Source organism: Anolis carolinensis, chromosome 1 (genome assembly GCF_035594765.1).
Source record: "Anolis carolinensis isolate JA03-04 chromosome 1, rAnoCar3.1.pri, whole genome shotgun sequence".
Classification (NCBI taxonomy): domain Eukaryota; kingdom Metazoa; phylum Chordata; class Lepidosauria; order Squamata; family Dactyloidae; genus Anolis; species Anolis carolinensis.
The window spans coordinates 100,270,332-100,297,861 of record NC_085841.1 but is presented as its reverse complement, the minus strand read 5'-3'; the positions used below and the strand labels follow the sequence as shown (position 1 = coordinate 100,297,861).

Sequence of the window (27,530 nt, the reverse complement as noted above, 5' to 3'; positions counted from 1 at the left end):
CCATGGACCAACCGCAGCTTTTCATCCCAGATGTACATCCTATGTGCACCATGGCCAAGATATTTCCCCTTCTTTCTTTCCACAATTCTAATTCATTGGCTGGTGTGGAATGCACTGCTGTGGAAAGACCTGGAGGGATCAAATGAGAGAGAGCCTATTTTTGTGCACATGTTTGCATACATACCTTGGTTCCCAAGAAACAAAATGTTCACGTGGGGGAGACAGCAAAACCCAAGAATCTACCCTCTCCTTGTGATTTATCATGTGTAGGAGCAGAGATCCTATTGGACGATAAAGGTTGCTCCTTTCCCTGATAATGCACAAGGCTGCACCCAAGCACACAGCCATCTCCTGCTTCATGAGAACAGACAGGATGGCAGAAATTTGGCTACGTTCACAGACATGAAAAGATTGCAGGAGCACTGAGACATCAAAGGAGCCCAGCGCACCTCAGAGTTGACGCCACCATTTCACATCTGACTACAGCAATGGTTCCCAACCTTTGGTCTTCCAGGTGTTTTGGATTTCAGCTCCCGTAATTCCTAACATCTGGTAAGCTGGCTGGGATTTCTGGGAGTTGAAGTCCCAAACACCTGGACGACCAAAGGTTGGGAACCCCTGGACTAGAGGGAGATGCTTCTGAGATCCTGCTTGCTCCCCACAACACAGGAGTCGGCTGTGGGGGAGTCTTCAGAAGCTGTTCAATACAAGGAGGAGCTTTAGGAGTTGCAGAGGGAGGAAGGGAATGGCAACCTTCTAAGTGCTATAGAAAAGATATCCGCATGCATAACGGAATGATAGGTATGCATATGTCCCTAACAGGATGTAAGAACTAAGTTTAAAAATAATAATTAAAAGGGGATCTCAGCTGTCAGGAAAGATCCAAGAGTTGGATGCTACTGTTTTTTTTATGAAGTAGGCTATGTTCATCCCATCCATCACAATCATTTGCTCTCTCCTGAAAATGCATCTCTGAAAACTCTTACAGGAAAAGCCCGACTTGGCTTTTGTCCCTTTCTATATTTCCTGGCGTTGATGTTTCCTTCTGCCTCATCCACTCTCAAGTGAAAGCCAAAGGGAGTTAATGGCCCTGCAGTCCTGCAGAATGAACAGCAGGCATTCAGCAACAGACATGCAACATCCATAAAAATGATCTACAATATTTCTAAACAGTCTCTTCCTGCCAAAAGAAGACAGTAGAAATAATAAGACACTCTTCTTGTCAAGAAATACAGGAATGCTTGTGCAAGAAAGATGACAGAACTAAAGAGATGGTGAGTGACAGATTCAAAATTTGCACTGGGCACAGACTTGACAACTGGTATGGGAAACTTCTGGCTTAATCCAGACACACAGGATGTCTCCATCTGGTCCACCGCCTTATTCTTGGCTTTCTCTCTGATCAATGATGGGAGAGAAATAATCTCCCCTTTTCCTGTCCATGCTTTTAAACAGACCTCCATTAGCCACAATGGATTTTTGTAAGCCCAAATGTATGTATGTATTTGAGAAGATGCTGCTAGGAAGGACAGTAAAGGGTTAATTCTTTTCTCAGTTCTGAACTTTCCATGGAAATATGACCACTTTCAATGCAATAAGGCTTGTAAAAAGCTTCCATGGGAGCTTTTCAAAATCTTCACTGCAGCAGAGGAAGATGTCTGGGGGAGGGAGAGAGACTGATGCTGCCTGAGGAATCACATTGGAGCTGTATCAATTCTGGGTATTCTTAACAGCCTTCCAAGATGCTTGCCTGGAATCATTTCAGCCTTTCATTCAAGAGACAGAGATTATCCACCTCTACACTACAAGAACACTCATTAAGCTTCAAAGTAGGATTTGTGGCAAACCGATTGTAATCTGTACCGCAGTGGAAAGTCAGAGCAATAATGGACACACATACTTGTCTGTTTTTCTGGCCAGGCACACTTTTTACTACTGAAAGACACACATACTTGAAATGGAACACAAATCACCATTGCTAGGTTAGCAATGAAAGTTAGCCTAGAAAGCATTCATACAATACTCAAAAGGCAGTACTGGACTTGAAATAACCACGTTGTTGGATAAAGCTGACTTGCCTACAGATCAATGATCCTGTCAACAACCTGCCTGGTGGAAGAAACCAGCAGGACTTGGCTATGTACTTCAGAATAGAGGGTTGTCTATACCACACAAAAAATCTGTACACACTTCTATTTCAGTGCTCTAGGAATATACAACGTGCAACCATTTCAATAGTAAAATTACTTTTTTAAAGCTTATAGTATGTTTATTAAAAACTCTTCTTGCTCAACAGTTTCTAGGAAAAAAATATTGTTTTCTAATGTGTTCATAAAAAAAGTGGTCCCAATCTGAATTAAGGATGGGAAAATGTGAAACCATCAGTGCATTGTATCATCAGTGTGGCACTAATGACCTTGTCAGACGGCCATCAGAGATGCTGTGCTTCGTAGAGGGCTGTGGGGAACCCAGAGTCCCATGCCCTGCATTGCCCAGCTCCAGGCAAGGGCAATCAGATGTGGGAAAGCATGAGCCTACATGGTGCGTGCAGCTTCTCCTCATGCACTGCAATGGTAACATGGGAGTCCTCCTGTGTTGCCCTGGAAGTGGAATGTACCAGCCCCACCTGACTTTACCCGAGGAGCTGCATCAGTGTCATGTGATGGTAACCAGCCAGCTCGGTGGGTGACTGGGGCTAAATTAGCACAATGCCACAAAATTTAGCCCTGTGTGAAGAAGTTGCAAGGAAGGGAATCTGCAACAGCTCCAGGGCAGAATACTCTGAATTACAGCTGGATTATTTTGCTAGTGTAAACAACCCTCAAGGATGTGGAGTGAGATAAGATTATTCCAGAGATCCATCTGGACCACAATGCAGATAGTTAAATCAATAAATCTTTATTTATAAGACATAACACCCAGAAATAGCAGCCATTTGTGACAGACTAATACGTCAACCTTAACAGGTGAAACCATTTGCTACTTTTGCCACATACCAGTTTCTATGCCTTAAGCTTTGTGTAGGTAGAAAGATATCTTAACTACTTGAAATATATTGCACATTAGTGCTGCAAAGGACTCCTGGGAGAAAGAAAAGAATATTTCTATGATTCATCGTGCCTTTGCTAGCATTATGCTATCTGCATAATTCATTTCCCTGGTGCCATTTTGTCATTCATTCTTTCGTACGCAGATAGCAGGTAAGGGGAAATGGCAAAGCACATCTGTATGGCATTGGACATTAAGAGGCAGGGAAAGAAAAGGCACTTCAAATTTCTAAAGCAACAGACTCCCTTTGCTCTGCCCAAAGAGGTATGGTGCTTCAGTAGGTTCAGGAACTTTCAAAAGATGGAAAAGGAAGACCAGAGCCAAATCACGACAAGGTCTTGATCCACAGGAGATAATCTTTATCCAGTTTCTTTTATGTGGTTGTGGTGAAGCGAAACAGGATTTTAGATGTAGAGAATGCAAGAGAGCATGCCAGCCAGCTTTACTGTAAGACAAGAATATGTTTTTGTATCAGCAGCAGCACCGAGGTTAATGGTATTTTTTTGATCTGGCTGGTGGTGATCCGACAGTCATTTAAAGTTTCCTACAGAGAACAATCTGCTCAGAGTGAGAGTACCTGAAAGGAGCTATTTGTCAGTGTTATTCCAGTACTTAACACAGCATGTGATGAGAGCCACCAGGAAGGAAGAAACAGCAATTCACTGCATATAAGTGTCTCTCTGCACTTAACAAGGATCATACCATATCTCCAGCATTTGGGCCCAGAGAGACCTGGGTTACATGCCAATAGCTTCAAAGTTCAGCAGCACAGCAAACTATGGTCTTTTATGTGGATGGTGAAAGAAAGGAAAGAGAGTTAGCTATTTTCCATGCCTAGCAAAAAAATTCCCACATGGTGCACATATGTTTCCGGTCCCAATTCAAGGTGCAGCCCTAAACGGTTCGGGACCGGCCTATCTTCATGACCGCATCTTTCCCTACGAACCTGTGCAATCTCTTAGATCCTCTGAGGAGGCCCTTCTCTTGCTTCCTCCGCCTTCACAAATGCGGTTGGTGGGGACGCGGGAGGGGCCTTCTCTGTGGTGGTTCCCCGGCTCTGGAATTCCCTCTCCAGGGAGATTAGGTTAGCACCGACCCTCGCCGTCTTTCGGAAACAGTTAAAAACATGGATGTTTGTTCGTGCATTTGATTAAACAAGTCCGTTATAATTTTGGTCCTTATCTATATTTAAATTTGCTTGGTCACTTTATAGCTGATTTCCACCTCAGAATTCATCCTTCCCTTTTGTGTCCCTTTCATGTACGTCCTGATATAGACACTTTTACCAGTTTGGTTGTTGCCCATTCATGTCCTATTGGACTTTTTACTGGCATGTGATGACTGTTAATTATTTTGTGTTTTTAATGATGTTTTTAAATCACAATCTGTTTAAATTGTTTTGCTGTATAATTGATGACTCTATGATGTTAAATGTATTGATTGGTCCTGGTCCCCATGTGAGCTGCTCCGAGTCCCCGTTGGGGGAGATGGAGGCGGCATACAAAAATAAAGTTATTATTTATATTATTATGTGTGTGTGATTAAGCCAAAGGCAAACTTGCATTTTTTCCTATTTGTGATACCTAAGGAAAGAAAAGGTAAACTCACATACCTCCTGATGTTTTTCCATTTTTCATATGTCCAGTATCTAGGCTATCCACTGGCGTTTTTAAGGCTTGAGCTCCACTTTCAGTTTTACCGCATAAAGCAGGTAAATTGCAACTAGAGCAGGATAACAGCGCCCTCAGTTGGGACTTATCACACGACAGCATTCCTAGTCCCTTGTTCTCCCAGGGGTACTGTTTGGAAAGTCTTTCTTTTTATTAACACAGAACACCTCCTCTTCTGTTCTGTAAGGATTTCTAGTGTGAAAGTTCTGTCTGCTTTAATGCTAATTTTGGGTAGTCAGTAGGCAGGCTATGTGTGCGTCTCATGTTCACTATGTTTACCTGTGGTTGGAGAGGGGTTTTTTTCCATATCAGGAGTGACTTGAGAAACTACAAGTTGCTTCTGGTGTGAGAGAATTGGCTGTCTGCATGGATATTGCCCAGGGAACACCCAGATGTTTTACCATCGTGTGAGAGGCTTCTCTCATGTACCCGCATGGGAAGCTGGAGCTGGCAGACAGGAGCTCACCCCACTCCTTGGATTCGAACCTCTAACCTTTCTGTCAGCACCTTTCAGTAAGCAATCCTGCCAGCACAAGGGTTTAACCCATTGCGCCAGCGGGGGCTCTGGTTGGAGGTGGGAATTTCACTTTGATTTCCTTTCAACTAAAAGGATCTTTTTTCTCCATGAAGAAAACACACTTGCAAATTACCCCTCTAGAGCTTGTCAGAGACTCCAAGAAGCAAAAACTTTGCTCACTGCTTCCACTCATCCCTGCTTTCTTTTCCAGTGGAGTAGTTCCCAACTCTCTCTTTCATTCTTTCTCTCCCCCCCCTCTCTCACACACACAGAAATGTAAAATAGTCCTACAGGTAAAACAGCATTTATTTAATATTTTTTCTGTTCCTATTGCTAGAGCAGATTTGATTAATCCCTGAGTAACACCTACTTTACTTGCTCGCTTTCCTCTTCCAGTAATTAATCAAGTCTATCCTGAATTAGGAAATTACCAACAAATACAACGGTGGGAGTGGGGGTTGAATGCAAGACAGCTTCTGGGGGTGGGGGGGGGGGGCAGATAGTATTTGTGCATGTATGTGTGTATTTGTGTGTATGCACCAAGCTAGGAAAAGAGGTGGTTCTGGATAGTACTGGGTGGGCAATGCCAGATGCTGTGTTTGGTAAGATACAAAAGCTGTATTGTTGGAAAGATTTTAAAGATATGATTGAGATCACAGTAATCCCAACTGCTCAAAGCTTTTCCAAGCAATGCTATTTTATTGTGAGAATAGCCTTGTGTGATAAAGCCCTTAGAGATAGATGTTTGATGCTAGAATGTGAGTACCTTGTCAAACAACTGCTTCTTTGCTCCACAATGATGCCCATGAAGTCGCTTTGAGTCTCCTTGTAGAAAGAAAAAGTGGGATATAAACATAATAATGATGATGATAAGAATTCCATCTGAAAAATACTATGTACTGCAACTTGGAGGTCTTAACCATACGTTGCTTTGCTCGCAGCTCTCCAGCATGATAGTGATCTGCCTGATTCTCACACACATACTCAATGTAACTACATAGTATGATCACATTTTGCAATCTATGCTGTTGATGTTTATTTGTTCAGCCGCTGCCGACTCTTCGTGACTTCATGGACCAGCCCACACCAGAGCTCCCTGTCGGCGGTCTCCACGCCCAGCTCCTTCAAGGTCAAGCCAGCCACTTCAAGGATACCATCCATCCATCTTGCCCTTGGTCGGCCCTTTTTCCTTTTTCCTTCCTTTTTCCCCAGCATCATTATCGGCTCCAAGCTTTCCTGTCTTCTCATGATGTGGCCAAAGTACTTCATCTTTGCCTCTGATATCCTTCCTCCTGGTGAGCAGTCGGGCATTGTTTCCTGGAGGATGGACTGGTTGGGTCTCCTTGCGGTCCAAGGCACTCTCAGAATTTTCCTACAACACCACAGTTCAAAAGTGTCTATCTTCCTTCTCCCAGTCTTCTTTATAGTCCAGCTCTCGCATCCATAGGTTGCTACGTATGTATACTACGGGGAATACCATTGCTTTAACTATGCAAACCTTCGTTGCCAGTTTGATGTCTCTACTCTTTACTATTTTATCGAGATTGGTCATTGCTCTCCTCCCAAAAAGTAAACGTCTTCTGATTTCCTGGCTGCAGTCTGCGTTCTGCAGTAATCTTCATGCCTAGAAATACAAAGTCTGTCATTTCTCCACGTTTTCTCCCTCTATTTGCCAGTTATAAATCTGTCTGGTTGTCATAATCTTGGGGGGGGGGGGGGTGTTTAACTGTGACCCAGCTTTTGCACTTTCTTCTTTCATCTGAGTTATAAGGTTCCTCAGCTTGCAATCTATACGATTCACCAAAAGCAACCTTTTCCGTCTAATATAAACTAAGGCTCAAATGCTGTAAAAAGCCTTAAAATTGTGCTTCCCTTCACCCTCTAAATAAACAAAAAGCCTTAATCTCCTTTGCAATTACCCATCAATAACCTCAGTATTTGCTTGTCCAACACATTTATTTGCCCCGCTGGGCATCACAATAGAGGACTGTAAAGTAAGATAAAAGGATTCTGCTGACAACAAGCACAATCCAGCTAAAAAGAAGGCAATGATTTCCAATAGGAGAAAGTTCAACATGTGCTTATTTTTCTCACTGAAATTAGGAGAGCTAACAATGCAGTGCCATGTATATTTATTTGGGGGAAAAATTCTATTATATTGAGCTGACTTACCCTTTCATATGATTGCTAGAAGGATGTTCCACTGAAATTAACAGGATTTCTGAGCCGAGATACATAGAGTTGGCTGCTACTTTATTGTTGGATCGTACTCCTCTCAACCTTTTGATAGCTAAGTATTTAAAATACATGTAAATTCCTTTCCACCCCTGTTATCCCCCTCTCCTCCCACACACATTTACTTTACAGTCCCTTAAACAGAGGGAAAGACTCATGAGCAAAGGGGACTTACACAGAGTTTCACTGGAGGTATCTAAACAAGGAAAAGGTTACAATGGGAATGGTACAATGTGTGTGTAGGGCATCACATCTGTGGTGGGGTTTGCTCTGGCTGCCACAGGGTAAATGGAGGTTTCAACTTCACCTGAATGCTGGATCCCTTCAGTCAATGGTTGTGTATGGCATTCCATCAATTGCTACTTTGTGTTTGTTTTGTTTTGGCTATCCCAAGTTATATGTGCCCCTGCTTGTTTTAGCTTTTCCTAACTCTCTAAAGTGCTTCTTTCCTTGGCGGATTTTCATCTACTCCTGCTGTCATGTCATCCCAAAACATCAAGAGAGCTCACTAGGTTATCTCTCAAGTACCATTTCTGAAGATTATCCACAGAACATAGCAGAGTATGATCTGTGCCAGGAAAGTTTGCATGGTATCTTTTGCATAGATCTTGTTTTCTGACATGAGGGAGGAAGACAGAAAAGAGGACAAGTAAGTACATGTACTTATGTACATTTATGAACATTTACGGGCATAGTACTTTCAAATAAAATTTGTTCAGCCAAGGATGCACCTGCAGCCAAAAAGACTCAAAGTAGAAAACATCTGGGCCAGGAGGTGGGCAAAGCATGATCCAGAAGCTGCATTTTTGGGTCCTAGATTTTTTTTAAAGCAAAAAACATTTTTTTGCTCTAGAGCAGCATTTTCACAAAGATTATGGTCCACACTGGATCATTTTAGGTCAAAAAGGCCTTTAGGAATAGGAACTGCCACTTCCTGTTGTTAAAAGAATGTGTTTGGAGGGGAAAATTGGGGTTTGGGGCATATGGTGGAATGTACAGCATTTCAAATTCTCCAACAGGTGTCCACCCCAATCTAGACAAAAATGGAGCAGGCAACATGGGAAAAGGTGGGAAAGGGGCAGGGAATGTCTCACATATGATTATTCACACAACCCTCACCACTCCCTCTTTAAGAGAAACAAACAACTGCAGAAACATGTGAAAGATAAGTGGTCATATTTTGCAAGAATCAGGGAAACTTTTACAGCAATTATTCTGAATTGCTATAACAAAACATGAACATTTTGCACGAAATGGAGTATGCATCAGTACGTGCATTATCTCCATGTCAATGAGTACAGGGCTGCTTTGATTTTCGGCTGAGCATTTCACCACCCTTCTTGCCCACACACCTCTTAGCAACATTAAAAATTTCCAAGTGCTTCACAAAGAAGCACTTGAAAGTAAGTAAGTAAGAAAGAAAGAAATCCCCAGAGTCTTCCCCCTGCCTTTTAAATATAGCCAACCTCTGCTCTTCACACTTCAAGGTCAGCAAGTCACACATTTCAGCCCTGTCTCAGATCTACACCAGAGCAAGTAACCCAGAAAGCTGCATCTGAAATGAGTGACCTTTGCTAGAAATAACTGATTCAATTTAAATAGTGTGTATGAGCATGGTTTCCTAAAATGAAAGTTTCATGTCTCTAAAGGGTTTTTAATGATAATGTTAAATGTGATTATTTTTATGTTTATTTATATTTATGCAACTTGTGTTTTATTCAGTGTCGGGATTTATGGTTTACATGTTGGGTGGGTGGGATGGCTGGGTGGATGGGATGATCGTTTTCTGTATTATGTAGTTGCCTTTTTGCTTTTTGTATGCCGCTTTGAGTCTCACGTGTGGGGAAAAAGCAGGATAAAAGTAAATAATAATAATAATAATAATACTGTAATAATAATGATGATGATGATGATGATGATGATGATAATGACACTTGAAACCACACACACATGGAGCTTATATCAGAAAATTCCTTTAAGGATGCAATGAGAATCCTGTTGCAAGGACTCTTTCCTTAAGGCTGAATGAGAGCAGCAATATCACAGGAGAGAAGCAAAACTGGAGGAGCAAAAGGACTGAAAAACAGGCCAAATCAACTTGAAAATCTTTTCCAGGTCAAAAGGGGTTTTATCTAATGCTATTCCAGCCTCCATTCCAGTCCAAGCCCCTGCCATGCAGGAACACAACCAAAGCACTCCCCACAGATGACCATCCAGTCTCAGCTTAAAGAGATCTAGAGAAGGCCACTGTGGAGGGAACTTATTGCAGCTTCTCCAAGAAGGGGTTTCCAAACCCAGGAAACAGCCTTTCCCAAATTTCCACCTGGCATGCCTGTGAAAGAGGCGGGATAGATTTCTCTTAAAGGTCACAAAGCCTGCACAGGCTTTTATGCACACTACTTTTTTAAAAAAGTGAAATTAAATCAAACTAAACCACAATCATTGCACACATTTTAGCAAAGAAGCCCATCTAAAACATTAAAAAAATCACTTTAATAGCCTAGAGGAATTCCTCTCATGTAGTGTGTTTCTTTATTTATACGTGTCTCTTTGCCAAAGCGAATGGCTGACAAGAGAAAAAGAATTACAAGAAAAATGTATGTAGCTAAAAAAATATAAAAGGTTACATTTAAAATAGCCATTTAATTTCACAGAATTGGCTAATTTGGGCTTTCTTAAAATATTTTTGAAATATTGTATATTTGACACCAAAAGCATGCATTTTGGCCAGTTGTTTTCTCTTCTCCTACAAGGCAGTATATTTATTGTCTCCTTTAATATTCAGTTTCTGCTTGGAATAGATACAGCATGCACTATTAGACAAAAATCAAAGATTCACGGATTAAAGCATGTTGGTTTTAGTATTTAAAAATACTCTTTTCGCAGATTGTCTTTTCTTGTTCATTTCAAAGCTGTAGCAGTTGATTCCTGTTTATCATGTCCAAGCCTGAAATATGATGGACGCTAGCGTATTTAAAACATGGCAGTTTTCAATATCGCTCAACTTATATTACTTATTTGGGAATAATTATCTCTAGAGATTTATCTCAGATGATAAATCTTAAGATAAGTAAAATAATGAAAGTTATTGGATAAGATTTAGAGAGCTGGGCAGGCTTAAAGATGAGCCTATGAAGTAAAGCATGATTAAAATGAATGCTGTTCCTGGAATTGATTATATTATTCATGGAATTCATCCACTTATATCTTGCAAGTATTTTCAAAAACTAGATGCATTTCATCCTAGAATATCAATGAAAAGGATGCAAATTCCTAACAAAGAGAGAAGTGGCTTTCAGATTTTCTTACATATGTACCACTGGGCAAATATGTTATCTTGTATTAATTTTTGACATATCGGCTTAAACCAGTGGTCCTCAATCTGTGGGTCTCCAAGTGTTTTGGCCTACAACTTCCAGAAATCCCAGCCAGTTTGCCAGCTGTTAGGATTTCTGGGAGTTGAAGGCCAAAACATCTGGGGACCCACAGGTTGAGAACCACTGCTCTGAAAGATCCCCTGCAGGGAATGGCTGGTCATATGAGACAAAATTGGACATAGAAGTTGGTTATATTGCACTGTATAATAGCAGCACTGAAATAAAATGTGTTCTATCGTTTCTACTTCATTTCCTTCACAGGGGCATAGATTTTGGGAGAAAGGGATTTCAGATAGTATGCCTCTTAACAGCTCTGAGGGAAATAAGTTTATTCTTGCCTTTGTAAAGAATCTGCAGTATTTGATCACTGTGAGATTTTTTAGATATTTGCATGTCTTAAATGGCTCTTTGTATGGTAAATTTAGGACCTTGGGGGAGCATGGTGAGTTTGAGCAGGCTCTTAACTCTCCCAGGGGAATATCACAACCTTTGCTTCAGGGATTCTTGTGCCATTTTAAATCCCAAATGGAGCAAAAGGGATGCAGATAGTCCAATTGAGGCTGCTTTCCATTCAATCCTCCTTGCCCAAAGTGATTTGGAGGCTTCAATAGATGTGTGGTTGCTAAGCATGAAATGTCATGCACATTTTGAAATTCTGAGCTCCCAATTTATGTTCTAGGACTAGGTCTAAGACACATACAGTAGAGTCTCGTTTATCCAATCTTTGCTTATCCAACATTCTGTATTATCCAACACAGTCTGCCTTTTAGTAGTCAATGTTTTTGTATTCAATGTTTTCAATACATTGCGATGTTTTGGTGCTAAATCCGTAAATACAGTAATTACTATATAATGTTACCATGTACTGAACTGCTTTTTCTGTTGCTTTGTTGTAAAACATGATGCTTTTATGCTTAATTTGTGAAATCATAACATAATTTGACATTTAATAGGCTTTTCCTTAACCCCTCCTTATTATCCAACATTTTCGCTTATCCAACATTCTGTCGGCCCGTTTATGTTGGATAAGCGAAACTCTACTGCAGGGGTCCCCAAACTAAGGCCCGGGGGCCAGATGCGGCCCCCCAAGGTAATTTACCTGGCCCCCGCCCTCATTTATAATATAATATTTTATATCAGTTTTAATAATATAATATATTGTATAAACATATAATATTGATAAAAATATTATCATTTTATACAATATAATGCTAACAATAATACCATATAATAATATTAATTATATGTTATATATTACATATAATATTACAGTATAGTGGTATAGTTCAATATAGTATACTGCTAATATTGTGCTATGCTAATAATATAATATACTGTATGTACATGCAGCTGCTCTGAGTTCCCTTCGGGGTGAGAAGGGTGGGATATAAATGTAGTAAATAAATGTAGTAAAATAAATAATTTTGGACTTAGGCTCGCCCAAAGTCTGAAATGACTTGAAGACACACAACAACAACAACAACAACAACCCTAATTAACCTGACTATCTCATTGGCCAGAAGCAGGCCCACACTTCCTATTGAAATCCTGATAGGTTTACGTTGGTTAAAATTATTTTCATTTTTAAATATTGTATTGTTCTTTCATTGTTATTGTTGTTTTGCACTACAAATAAGATATGTGCAGTGTGCATAGGAATTTGTTCGGGTTTTCCCCCCAAATGATAATTTGGCCCCTCAGCAGTCTGAAGGATTGTGGACCGGCCCTCTGCTTTAAAAGTTTGAGGACCCCTGATCTACTGTATGTCACAGCTCTTCTGGAGTCTGCTATACATTCTAGAAACTCTTTATAGTAAACCTGTTCCCAGGGCTCTCTAAATCAGAAAATTGTTGGAGATGTAATGCTTCCTTGATGCATAGGTTTGGCAGTTGTCTCAAAGAAGGGAGGAAGTAATCACACAAGTAAATTTGGTTTTGGGAAGTATCTTGATATTCAGGGACATGCATGTTCTTTTAAACTGTGTTTACCTGTTTCTTGGAAATCAACAAGAGGCCAACAGAGGGGGATGTTTCATGCCCTTTTGACTACTAAAAGACTGATGCTTCATTACTGGGAAAATAGTCTGTGATCCAGTGGGTACAAGCTCTAACACAGGCATGAGCAAATTTGGGCCCTTCCTCCAGATGTTTGGGACTTCAAATTCCCACCATTCCTATCAGCCTCAGGCCCCTTCCTTTTCCCCCTCAGCGGTTAAATGGCTGAGCTGCTGAACTTGCTGACTGAAAGGTTGGCGGTTCAAATCTGGGAGTGGGGTGAGCTCTCGTTGCTAGCTCCAGCTTCTGCCAACCTATCAGTTCGAAAACATGCAAATATGAGTAGATCAATAGGTACTGCTTTGGTGGGAAGATAACAGAACTCCATGCAATCATGCCAGCCACATGACCTAGGAAGTTTCTATGGACAATGCCGGCTCTTCAGCTTAGAAATGGAGATGAGCACCAATCCCCAGAGTCGGACACGACTAGACTTACCATCAGGGGAAACCTTTACCTTTACCTATGACTAATGTGATTATTTTCTACCCTTTCCTGTTTTTATTTTCCTGCTTTTGTTATACTGAAACATTATTGTATGTAACTGACTTTCCTTTTGAATGTAAATACATTTTTAATTAAAAACATTAAACAAATACTGCCTACAGAATTGAAGAGAGTAACTCACAGCTCTGAGCTTGCAAGAACAGAACACTGCTATTAATAACACAATGTCCTGGAAGTCTCTCGTTAATAGGGTCACAATTTGTTGAACCCAACTTGACAGCATGTAAGACAGAAGAAGACAAAAGAATGTCTTTCTGGAGAGGCTGTTTAAAACTGTCATGCCTCTTCCGCACCCACATGATTTTCTGTCTCAACCCTTTTTGTAGGAGCGCTAAGAATAGCAGGTCCTCTGGAAAACATGTCCGGCTTTGGTAAGTATGTATACCTATGTTTCATATAATGGGGTCCCTTCAAGGTATTAAAAAATTAAAGCCAGCCTTTAAACTGGGCTCAGAACTGGAAGCCAGCATAGCCAGGCACGATGTAGTCAAAATGCCCAATCCCAATTATAATTTCAGTCCTGTTCTGTACCAATACAAGTTCCTGAATCACTGCTCTACATCCTGCTAAAGGTGATAGAGATTGTGGTTTTAACCTTCTTAATGCCGTGACCCCTTAATACATTTCCTCATGTTGTGGTGACCCCCAACCATAAAATTATTTTTGTTGCTACTTCATAACTAATTTTGCTACTGTTATGAATCGTAATGTAAATATCTGATATGCAGGACGCATTACATTTACTGGACCAAATTTGGCACAAATACCCGATACACCCAAATTTGAATACTGGTAGGGTTGGGTGTTGGGGGTGGGGAATGATTATGCCATTTGGTTGCTGGGATTTATAGTTAACCTACAATCAAAGAGCATTCTGAACTCCACCAATAATAGAAAAGAACCGAACTTGGCACACAGACCTCCCATGACCAACAGAAAATGCTGGAAGGGTTTGGTGGACATTGACCTTCAGTTTTGGAGCTGTTATGGTTGAGCCTTCGGGCTCCGGTAATAGAAGAAGGGGTCATAAGACTCCTCGAGAGTCAGACTCTTTCGAGGAGCGTGAAAGAAAACGGCTCCGGGATTTGTTTACAGACCCGACAGATGAGGACTCATTTGAGGGTTTTTCTGAGGGTTTGGAGGAAGAGATGGCCAGCTCGGAGGAGGACGACATGGAATGGACTCGTGTGAGGGAGGATTTGGGTGTTGGGGAAACAGGCAATGAAAGCATGGGAGGTGATTGGCGGGTTGCAGGATCAGACCCATGGACTGGCTGGAGGGATGGAGCGGGATCCACAGCTGGGGATGCTGTGGGGCGTAGTCAAAGGTGCTTAAGCTCTGATGAGGATGATGATGTTGGGGCACCTGGAATTGGGATGGCAGCTGACAGCGATGATGAGCTTGAACTGGGATAAATTGGGGTTTGGGACCAATGTCTAATTGCGCTGGGCAAGGTAATCTGGACGAACGCTTGGGCTTTTGTTGGGGAACTTCCTGAAGACGGGTGTGATTCGTTACTGGATACGTAAGTTTACCAAGGACACTGGGCATCGACGGCGGGAGGAACTGTGCGGGGTTTTTCTCTGTGCAACTTGTGTTTAATCTCGATAGCTTGGACCTCCGTCGTCTTTTTGACGGGCAATATCTACTCGCACTGGATTGACGCTGGACTGACTGACTTCGATTCCGGATTATCCCTTCCGCTGGCTATCGGTGAGACCTTTGGATTTCTAGACGACTACGCTTGGCTATTGACCTCTGGACCGGATTGGGACCCTGCTGACTGCCGTTACCCTGACTGCTGTGCCTGGACCTGGATATCGTTGGCCGCTGAACCTTAAACTGAATCCTGACTACGACCACGCTTTTCGTTCGCTGCAGGAAGGAATAAACAAGCCTGGTTTATTCTCCTGCTGTTTCTGAATAGCAGAGAGGAATCTGCTACCAGTCTGTTGTTTACATTCTGACTCCTGTTGATCCTCTTTTGTTTGCATTGTTTGCCAGGCTGAAGTAAGCACTTTTGATTTAATCCGGATTATACTTCTGTTTAATCCGGTTTATCCCTTTGAATCGTTTAAGCTCAAACTGAGTTGTTTTTTGTTACTTATCACACTGAAGTCAAGTGTTTGCCCTGTTCTTTGTCTCCTACGGGCGTTTTTAGTTCTGTAACCTCAATAAACTGAGTTTTGTTTTACTCGCTGGCGTTCTGTCTATGACAGAGCTGTAGTTCACCTACATCCAGAGAGCACTGTGGACTCAAACAATGATGGACCTGGACCAAATTTGGCACAAATATTCAATATACCCAAATGTGAACACGGTGGAGTTTGGGGAAAATATACAGCAACTATAACATTTGGGAGTTATAGTTGCTGGGATTTATAGTTCACCTACAAAGAGCCCCTTGAACCCCATCAATGATAGAACGTGGCCAAACGTCCCACACAGAACCCCCATGATGAACAGAAAATACTGAAGGGAATTTACAGTGATTTAGGGGAGATGCAATTCGCCTACCCCCAGAGAACACTGTGAATTAATATGTGTTTTCTGATGGTCTTTGGTGACCCCTCTGACATTCCTTCGTGACCCCCTCCCAAGGGGTCCCGACCCTGAGGTTGAGAAACACTGCTCAATGTGGATATTTGTTGCCTAAACAGAGAGGAAGACTTTCTTGGGTTCTTAAACTGCCCTTTGGCTGCTCATCCTATGCTGACCTTCCTTCCGCTCTTAAAGATGCTGATTTTTCTTTTCAAGCTCTTCTCTCAGTCCTCCATAAATGGAGAAGAAATCTTGGCTTCTTTTTAAGCATGGCTCCATCTCTTTAAGGCTGGAGCTACACTGCCATATAATCCAGTTTCAGAATCCAGATTAGCTGCCTTGAATTGGATTATATGAGGCTACATTGCCTTATAATCTAGTTCAATGTAGTTAATCTGCATTCAGAAACTGAATTATATGGCAGTGTTGATGAGCCCTAATTTAGCTAGTGAGAACTAGGATGCTATCTTACCTTTCTTTTTCAGTGTAACTTTCTTCACCCAAGTTAGCTTTCTTAAAGTCACTTCTGATGTGAGAGAATTAGCCATCTGCAAGGATGTTGCCCAGGGGACGCCCGGATGTTTTGATGTTTTACCATCCTTGTAGGAGGCTTCTCTCATGTCCCTGCATGGGGAGCTGGAGCTGACAGAGGGAGCTCACCTGCTCTCCCCCAATCCGAACTGGTAACCTTCAGATCAGCAACACAACCTTCAAGTCAGCAGTCCTGCCGGCGCAAGGGTTTAACCCACTGCACCACCGGAGGAACCAGAAGTGGCTTGCAGTTTCTCAAGTTGCTCCTGACATGAAAAGAAAAAGGAACTTTTTAACCAAGCTGGTGGGCAACTGTATATGAGCACAGCTGCCAAACCCAGTTTTATCAACAAAGACAAGGCACTGCAGTAATCGAAAACAGATGATACATAGCCAAGGTAATTGTGGCCAAGCTATTTTTATTCAGGTAAAAGCACAGACCACAGTGAGCACTTGGGCCTCTAAAAGCAATTCCTTCAGTCAAACTGAACATCAGAATTATATTTTTAAGTGTTATAAAATTCTTGTTATTGATTGGTTAAAATAATCCCTAAATGGATTCCTATTGCAGGGGACATCTTCCTTCCAACATTTCAAAGACGAAACCAGGGGATGTGCAGCCAAGCAATATCAGAGTGATGTCAAGATGGCAATGTTAGGAAAGAGGAAGGTTGGAGAAGCTGCAGTCTACAGATAAGGCCTATCCTCTCCTGCCTGTTGAGTTAATTCAGCGCAGACTGTTTTTGGGTCTGCACTAGGAACTCAGTTTGTTGCAATTGAAGTAAGCTCAAGACAAAGAGGGAAGTGGAAGGAGGGGAAAGAAACTGGGACATTTTAAAGCAGCTAGAGAAATGGGACAACAGAAGATCGATTGGACTGTCTCATGTGGCAGAAAACCCATGCCAACATGTCTCAGACTAGTGCTACTCAAATCTATGGTCCATGGATCAGTGCTGGTCCGTGATCCTTTAGTTACCAGTCCTTGGACAATTTTCCAGGAAAGAAAGAAACATTTCTAGCTAATGGGTGAAAATATGATCAGTCCATAGCATACTGGGAATAGTTCCTCATATTAGCTTGAGATGCACTACATTAGATAACCTAGAGCCAATTCTGTGTGACAGTACACATATTCAGTTGTCTGACCTCTATAATAGAGGGAAAACTCCTCATCCGGTCATTTGATATTATGTGCCAGACACAGCTGCATCCCTCAGCATCTCGGATGTTTATATACAGAATCAATGATTCCACAGTAAGTCCTTGTTTCCACTTCTTCAAGAAGAGCAAATATTTGCAATTTGTTCATGCTGTTCTGGTTTTAAATAATATAGTTTGTTTGCAAACTGTAATTACAAACTCAAGTAGCAGAAAGTCTGCAGATCCGTCTCTCCTTCCTGCTCATCCCTCTCCCTCTCTCTCTCCCTCACAATGAACTGAACACATTACAATATGTTGTGTATAAAACAATTTAATATGGAACTAAATGGAAAAGGAGATATATCCTTTTTCATACAAAGCCATTGTTTAAATGGCCAAAACACTACACATAAATGCATGCAATCAACTAGTATTGTATTGTTCTTCAGTACTTCGTGTTCGGATTGTTAATATGTATATTCTTCCCACAACCACTTCTCTGAGCAAAGAGAAGTTCAAGGTCTATTTCCTATGGAAAGTAAACACTACAAATTTGTGATGTCTCTTAAGGACAACTCAACAAACATAACAGGTTTTGCAGAAGTAAGAAGACAAAGGTTTTTTTTAAGTGCTGTAAGATACACTTGGTAATTTCCACACAGAATTATATTAGATGATTCTTTGTTTTGTTCAGTGCGTCTTGAGACCCCTTTTCACTGCAGCTAACATAAACTATTGTGATTTACCACTTGATGATTGTATCTTGCTGAAGCATGCCAAGAACAAACTGCATTTAGTGATGACAGCATAACTATGATAATGAAAATCCATATCCCAAAAATCTACTACTTCTACAGCTCTCTCTGCCCCAAAGATTCCAACCATGGAGTGAAATATGGGGAAATGCAGCACCAAGACTGGTGTCAGGTGTGTATTTTAAAGAAGATACAACACCGGTTATGGAAGAACTCAACAATCTTCCAATTTACTTCGAGCTCAGTTCAAGGTGCTACAAAGCCCTAAATAAAAAGTGAGATCTTCAGAGGAGGCCCTGTTGCATGACCAACTTAGGTTGGTGGCTTTCTCTGTGGTAGCACAGTGACTGTGGAATCCATGAACATTAGGATGGCCCCATCTCTTGTTAGTATTTTGTCCAGGTTTCTCCTAAATTTCAGCCTTGACCTTCAGACTAGCTACAAGGAACACAGCTGACCCAGAGTTTGGAAACTTCGCCCTTTTTTTTTTGGAACAACAACTCCCAGAACCCTCCAGTTAGCATCACCTGTTCTATCCAAGAAGGCCTAAATCAAAGAAATCAGATTGTTAGATTTAGTGTTAATCATGAGTTGCATGATTCCTGTCCTGTCATTAGAGAGTGGTAGTGATTTGGAGCACTTGAACTCTGTGCCACTACCTATGATCAACTTGCTTATTTGAAAAAGTATATATTATGAACTACTGTGAAATATAGGCAGTCCTCAAGTTACGAGCAAAATAGGTACACACACACACACACACACACACTGGATAGCATAGAGGAGGGTTAACATTCCTGTGGGGTTGTTTTGCTGTCTGTGCCTCTGTTCAGAAGATTTCAGCTCACTTTCTGTCCCTGTGAAAATTGGATTTTGAACAAAATTGGCTTGCTGTAGAAACAAGGATTGGTGAAACAAAGCTTTAGTGGAAACCCCTTTTCCCCATGATAACTCTTTCCGGAGTGAATTTCCCTTCCAAGGGATAGATTTCTCTCACTTTCTGTTGTCTCACCCCCATTCCTAACTATGAGTTGTTTAGAAATCGGATATTTGTAACTCTGGGACTGCCTGTACCTTTTTTATATCGTGTCCAGTTCTTGGCACTATAGTTCAAGAAGGATGTTGAAAAGCTGGAACAAATTCAGAGAAGAGCAACTGAGATAGTAAAAGATCTGCCTTATGAGGAATGACAGAGAGCAGTGTATGCTTGCTTAAGAGAAGACTGGGGAATGATATAATAGCCTGACATCCTGTAAATGCCTAAAGACGTGTCATGTTCCAGCGACCAGAACAGGAACCAATGGATTCAGAGTACAAGAAAAGAGATTCTACCTAAATGTTAGGAAGACTTCCCTACCTAAAGAAATTAGACTTGCCCCCACCCTTCAAGCCTTTCAGACAAGTTTAAAAGTGTTGCTCTTACGACAGGCCTTTGAGCCTGTGTAATTCTGGCCAGCCCGATTACTTGATTGTGCCACTCCACACTTGGTTATTACTGATAGTTAGCTTATTTGTAAGTTTTACTGCATTTTAGGAATTTTTTAATGATTCTTATATTTTTACCGGGATTTTATATACATTGTTGCTTTTATACTTACGTTATATATTTATATTTATGTACTTGTATACTGTGTATTGTGGTTCAGATATGGCACTATAGTGCTTTTGTGAGTCGCTCCGAGTTCCCCCGGGGAGATGGTGCCGGGGTAAAAATAAATATTTATTATTACAAAGATTTATTATTTTTATTATAAGAATGGTTTGTAAGTGAAATAAACCTTACAGTGTGGGGGATACTCCATTTTTGGAGCTTTTTAAGCAGAGGCTAGAAAGGCCATTTTTCAGATGGTATTTTCGTTGTGTATTTTTGCATGACACAGCACTGGATTAGATAACCCTTGCAGGTCCTTCCAGTACTGTTATTCTCAAATTCTGTGAAGTGCCAATCACTTTCTAACAACCTCCTTCCAAAGGATATCAAATTTAAGTAAGCACTACAAGCCTAGAGTATCTCATCGTTGGTATAAGTGTGGCATGATTATCAATGATTAAACCATACCTACTTAGTGGAGAGGCACTTAGCACCACATTGCAGTGTAAGCTACAATTAGAAGGCAAATGTTGCAAGGTATGTATTTATATTCCAATTGCATTTCATTTGTGGAGAACCATGACAGTGATTTGTCCATGCTCATGGATTCTTCTATTTTTCTATCCAAGTGGAATGGGATTCTTTTTTGTTCGATTTGCCATACAATATGCAACTTGGGTCATGTCCTACTTCCACTAAAAGATACTTTCTTTGGAAATATCGTTTCCAGTGCATCTCTGCTATGCATATGATTTAGATTACATAAAATGATCAGCCCTTGCTGCAGGGGTTTGGGGCTAGATTGCTTTTTGATTACTTCTAGCTTAATAATCTAGTAACTGACTTGTAAAAAATGTGAAATAATAGTTTTGGCAAGGCAAATGTATTAAATTTAGTCTGGGAATAATACAAACAAGTCACGCACTGCAACATAGGGCTGATTCTTCAGTAGCCTACTTGGACATGATCCTAGACAAGAGTATGATTTTTTTCATTGACTATAACTTCCACATTTCTCCAGTCAACACGGCTAATGACTATTCTGTGAGTTGTAGTTCAGACAAGTGACACTTCTAAGCTCGGACCAAACAGGATTTTCCATATCCTCATTTTTTAATCATACCTATTCCCACAGAGAAAAGGAACTACTTCTTCTAGTCTAACTGAGTGCCTCCAGTGACAGCGGATGGTTTCCTTGTCATAGGGGCAGTGCATCCACAATGGGCTTTAAAGAAAGTAGGCATGGAACTTTAAAGAAAGTAGGCATGGACCTGAGATTACTTGGGGTATTGGGTTTAGCACAGGCAGGGGCAAACTTTGGCCCTCCTTCCAGGTGTTTTGGACTTCAACTCCCAGTATTCCTCACAGCCTCAGGCCCTTTCCTTTCCCCCTCAGCCGCTTAAGCAACTGGGCAACTTGTACAGCTCTTTTAAAAATCAGACTAAAACCAACCGGATATTAATTGCCTCAATGACATGAAGCCACCTGCTGGCATTGGCCTTAGCAGTCCCATTCCCATATTGTTGAATCATGTCTATGTAAAGAAAGCAGGCCTGAGTTTACTCAATAAAACAGCAACATCCCCTTTTTGAAAAGGGTCTTTGATGTCCACCAAATTTAATATACTCTTAAAGCAGTGATCTTCACCCTGCTTCATAAGGTATATTTTGGAGCTGAAGGTCAAGAAGCCACGAAACACACTCATTTTAAAAAGTATTAAGTCGAGCCACCTGCATCAACTTGGCTGCCAATCAATCATAACAGTTTGCATTGGAAATAATGTTTGACAGTGAGCTGACATATGGTCGGAAAGTAAATTCACACATGGCAATAATCAATCATCAGAATTAAACCGCAGTAACCCATCGGGGTATTCCTGGGTTTACAGTAAGGTTCAATTTGGTCCTGCTTAAATAAGGAGGATCCCAAAGGAATCAAATTTATATCAAGGACATTGAAACTTGCCGGAGCCCATAATTCAATTATACAGCTGAAGACAGATGTTTCTTGTTGAATCACATACTGTTTGGGATTTATCACTTCAAGATGATGGTTTTTAAAGAGCTTTAAATTTTATAGCTAGTTATTTCCCCAAGATTTTATAAGGCAGTCTCTGTGTCAACAAACCTCTTTCCCTTTCTGTTCTTGCAGTTTTCTATCCTCCATTTTGTATAAACATCATGTGCTTTTTGCTTATGCCAGATTCTTACCAATCGTATCAAGCTGCAATGCTACAAAGCTTGCTGTGATCATCAAATCCACTTTTGTTACAACAGTGTGAAAATCTGTCTTTAAATGTTATTGTGTTTTCATGTTAGAAAGATTTTAAAGTGAATATGGAGAAATGGTTTCATAGTGACTTCCTACTAAAAAAATACAATCCTTCCTTAGATTTAGCATTCCTTATACAGTTTCATTCACATTTTCCAGAAAATTTATCTTTAATATATTCTTACCAGTTTAATATTGCTGTTATTTCTATTGCATAACCTATTGGAAAATAACTGTACCCAGTCTCTGGGCACATATCCCTTTGGAAATAAATGGAAATCATAAGCAATCATGTAATGGCACACAGATAACTCAGCTGTTAAACTGATGAACAATGTCTTTAAACTGCCAAGGATAAAGACATGCCACTACAAAAAATTATTTGGTTAGCAGAGTTTTAAAGATGTTTCTTTGCAGTTGTAGTTGCCCAAAAGACACTCCCTTTAAACCTCTTAGTTTAAAATATGCACTCAGAGATTTTTTTTAAAAAAACAAAGTCTTCTTTGAAAAATAACGTATTTTGTTTACTCATAAACATCTTGTATTAATTCACCATACAGGCACATTTCTTATTGAAGTTCAGTTACAGATAGGATGTAGGTTTCTCTCTGTATTTACACAGGGTATCATTCTTAATTAATAATAGTCCATAGACTATAAGTATAGTTGTACTCACTGACGTCCATAAACATACAGTAGAGTCTCGCTTGTCCAACCTTCACTTATCCAACATTTTATATTGTGCCGTCCGCCAGACAATAAAAAAAAAACTATAAAGCTGAAACGTGCCGTCCTTTATCCGGGCGAACTGCAAATCCCTATAAGCTGTCCTAAAATATTGAACGACTGAGTCTGGAGAACTTCAAAAAAGGTTGTTTATTCATACAAGGTTGTAAACCTGGCACAGATCTTAAAGTTGCAGAAAATGAAACAAATTTCCATAGGTTTTAGTTGCAGAATTATCCCTGGTTCCAGAAGGCAAAGGTGATTATAAAACCACTATACCCTAAGCACGCTGTCTATATTAGAAGGAGAAACTCTTTCCTTCCCTATCTTTACAGCAAAGATTAGTTCTAGAAGCGATGGAATAACCCTGCTCCTCTAACTAGATTTCCTATTCCAGATCAGTATAATTCAATACTTATCTAATTTGGATAGGCTTAGATTGGCCTGGTTTTGAGGATGATTTGTCCCAGTTAGCCTTGCACAGCTCCAGCACGTTGGAAGACTATAGCCAGAATGAAACTCTAAAATGGAGACTAGACCCTGGTAAAAAGGGCGGTCCTAAGATGTTGTACTCTTTGACCAATCATTGCAAAGAAAACTGCAGCCAGCTCTTGCAGACTTCAAGCCACCTTTCCTGGGCTTTGCAGCCAGAGGCTGAAACAAAATGCAAAGGAGGGAAAACAAACAAACGACCAATAAGTAAGGCAAACCATCGTCCTGGGGGACGGAACATATATTATCCAACGCAGTTTGCTTTTTAGTAGTCAATGTTTTTGAATACACTGCAAAGTTTTGGTGCTAAATTCATAAATACAGTAATTTCCACATAACGTTATCGTGTAATGAACTGCTTTTTCTGTCCATTTGTTGTAAAACATGATGCTTTGGTGCTTAATTTGTAAAATCATAGCTTAATTTGACGTTTAATAGGGTTTTCCTTATTCCCTCCTTATTATCCAACATTTTCACTTATCCAACGTTCTGGCGGCCCGTTTATGTTGGATAAGTGAGACTCTACAGTAGAGTCTCGCTTATCCAATGTTCTGTATTATCCAATGCAATCTGTCTTTTAATAGTCAGTGTTAGTGTAGTCAATGTCTTCAATACATTATGATGTTTTGGTGTTAAATTTGTAAATACAGTAATTACTACATAATGTTATTGTGTATTGAACTGCTTTTTTTCGATTTGTTGTAAAACATGATGTTTTGGTGCTTAATTTGTAAAATCACAACATAATCTGATGTTTAGTAGGCTTTTCCTTAATCGCTCCTCATTATCCAACATTTTTGCTTATTCAACGTTCTGCCGGCCCATTTATTTTGGATAAACAAGACTCTACTGTGTATATACATTAACACGTAAATAGTGAGAGGCTTGGGAGGTTGCTATTTCCAACAATTTCAACCTGATATAAGGTAAATCCAGTGCTTACATTCACAGCAGGAATAGCTGTCAGAACCCAGGATCACCTTCATATTACAAAACAGCAGAGAAGGGAGGTCATTGGTTCATCAGTGCAAAAAACCATATTTCATCACATAGTAGTTGCCATGAATGGTTGCCCACCCTCCTTTTTGGGGGATCCTAAAATGGTATTTTTGCCTTTCTCACAAAATAGTCAAAACCTTGATTCCATCCACTCGCTGCCCAAAGACCCACTTCATTTCACTCTCTTTCCAAAAGAAGGGGGGAAAGTGTGACTATTATATGATGAAATAGGTAGTTTTAAGGTAATTCAGTGTTAGCAATCCAAGGCTTAGAATATTTTGAGACACAGAGGCTACTAAACCTCTATGGAGGTTTTACTGAACTCACCGTGTCTCACTTCTGAGAAGGCACATATGGGGCAAAGCACAGTCCATAGGCTGTATGCAGGTCCCACATATACTGCAATCCAGCTCTTGATTTGGGGAAGGGAATAGCATGTCTTGTTCTGAATTGCATAAAACCCTTGCACATATTTGCATAAAATGATAAATAGTAATCTGTCATTGCCCCCCTCCAAATATCATATAGTGGGGGGTTGGGGGAATCAGAAATGCTTTACCCCACCAAGTCTAGAGAAAAGATGGTAATGGTTCCCCGAATCATCAGAATTTACCCACCCCTAAAACAGAATTGCATTACAGATTACATGGGTGAGTATACTTTTTCTTTTGTCACTCAGAGATGTAATGCATTTCAGATTGAAGGAGACAAACGGTTCCTACTAGTAGGCAGATGTCACTGTGCTGTTATTCCAATTTTAAGCAACGTTTTATTGTTAGAAGAAATTCAGGTGCAGAAAAAATAATTGAGGTTTCTGAGTAGAAAGATGATATCTTCCAAAGCCCCAAAGAATTCAGTGAGGAAGAGTAAGGCCACGTGACAGCCTGACTGTAAAAAAGCCTTCCCTGAAAGTGGGCTAAGGAAAGCCCACTGCCCAGGCATCCTACTGCTGGTCCTAAATGATTTCCAACTCCTTTTCTCGTATGTATCACAACAGGTCTAACATAATTTCCCACAACAGAGAATGGCAGTAGTGAACAGGAGTAAAAAGCAAATCATAATAAACAGAGGGAAATCAATACTGGAAAAGCAGGTATGGACATTCTTAAGAATGGAATATTCATTTCCTGGCTGTTACCTTTGATTTACATAAATCAGATAAGAAGACATAAAAAAAGAACATTTCCACTTTTCTCTAAAGTCTAAACCAAAAAGCATAACATGCCTTAAGCTTTGCATTAACTGCTTGAACATAACAAAATGCATTGAGTTTTAGAAAAGCCCTGAAAACATGGCTATGTGCCCAGGCTTTTGAAGATTAAATTATAAAGACGACCCAGACTGATTTACGGCTTCAGCACAAGGACTTTGGATGAATGGATTTTAATCATATGTTTTATATTTTTATATTGTTTTAATTGTTTTAATTGGATTTTCATTGCTGTTTTAATTATGTGTAGGCATCGAATTGTTGCCAATTTTGTACGCCACCCTGAGTCCCTTCGGGTGAGAAGGGCGGGATATAAATGTTGGAAATAAATAAATAAATAAATAATAAGATTACTTCCAAGATGGCACCGAGGAATTATAAAACTCTGCTGCAATCCTATGCTAGTCAGTGATCATGTCAGATATTAAAAATAGGCTGAGAAGAAAATTTTAGCTTATGAAAAATTGAAGCAAGCTTTCCAAGCCAAGCTGGCACATTAGCAAACTGTTGGCCAAAGTTCCTTTCATGAGTAAATAAGAACCAATTAGCCTTAAAATAACCTTCTATTACATAAAGACCACTTTTTTCAAATTGAAAAAGTTGAAATAGTAAAGACAATTTCTGGATACTCTCTGTATGCGCAGAGTAACACCTATCCAAATACTAGATTCTTCTCTTCTCTTTCTCTATCAACCAATGTCCATCTGAGAACAACGCTGGTCAATGGAGCAAGGGCCTTTCTAGCAATGATGCCATTTCAGGAAAATCCAGGTACCAAACCTTCACTCTGGAATCTCCCATGGCTGGAACAATACAGTGAACCTTGACTGCTCCTAACTGCTAGCTTCCCAACCTCTTAGGGCCCTTCCATACAGCCATACAACCCAGAATTTCGAGGCAGAAAATCCCACAATATCTGCTTTGAACTGGGTTATCTGAGTCCATACTGCCATATATTCCAGTACAAAGCAGAAAATGTGGGATTTTACTCAGCTGTGTGGAAGGGGCCTTATTTCTTAACTGGCTCCCATTCCTTTTCTGTTTTCACGTTGTATGACATTTGACTTCAGACTTTGAATAGAAATGCGTAGGAATACAAGGTATGAGAAAGGGTCAACTTACATAAAATGTTAAACAGTATAAAGATGCCTTTATTCAAAAGTAAACGCAGATGGCCCATGCACAAACAAGGACCCACCTCCTTAATTTAGTTTTATCTAAAATGGGGATGGGGGTGCCCGTAGGTTTTAAAAACAGGGTTAATATCATTGAAGCATAATTAGATTGCAAACCAGATTGGGGGGTAATCTTCCTCACTCACACTTAATATTCCCAATCTAAATTGATGCTAGAAGGGAAATATATAACTTCACACTATGTGTTTAACATGGCATGCAGCTTGTTCGAGGCTTGCTGCAGGTTACACTGCACCCTATTCCCCAATAGCTTAAGAAAATAAAGAAAATGGAGCTGAAGAAGTTGCACCCTGAAATAGAAGACATACATAGTAGAGACAGATTTCTTGAGTAATCTGATTTTTTTCACTTTAGGGGAAAGAATAAAGCCCCAATCAAGAAAATATATCCACACTACATAGTGGTAGCATTTTGATAATTTTAACGTTTACTCAATTAATGTATTAATTTATATCCCATCTTCCTCCCGTCTTCCTCCAAAAAGCCTCTGGTGGTGGAATGGGTTAAACCTTTGTGCCAGCAGGGTTGGAAGTTTGAATCCAGGGAGCAGGGTGAGTTCCTGTCTGTCAGCTCCAGCTTCCCATGCGGGGACATGAGAGAAGCCTCCCATAGGATGGTAAAACATCCGGGTGTCCCCTGAGCAACGTCCTTGCGGACAATCAGTTCTCTC

The 27,530-nt window shown here is 40.4% G+C and overlaps 1 protein-coding gene across 5 annotated transcripts in view; it reads right to left on the bottom strand.

The window, feature by feature from the left end:
- The window catches only part of mettl24 (methyltransferase like 24), a 161,522-nt gene that overhangs the window by 41,018 nt on the left and 92,974 nt on the right, over positions 1 to 27,530 (bottom strand). The gene's annotated exons all lie outside the window — the stretch shown is intronic.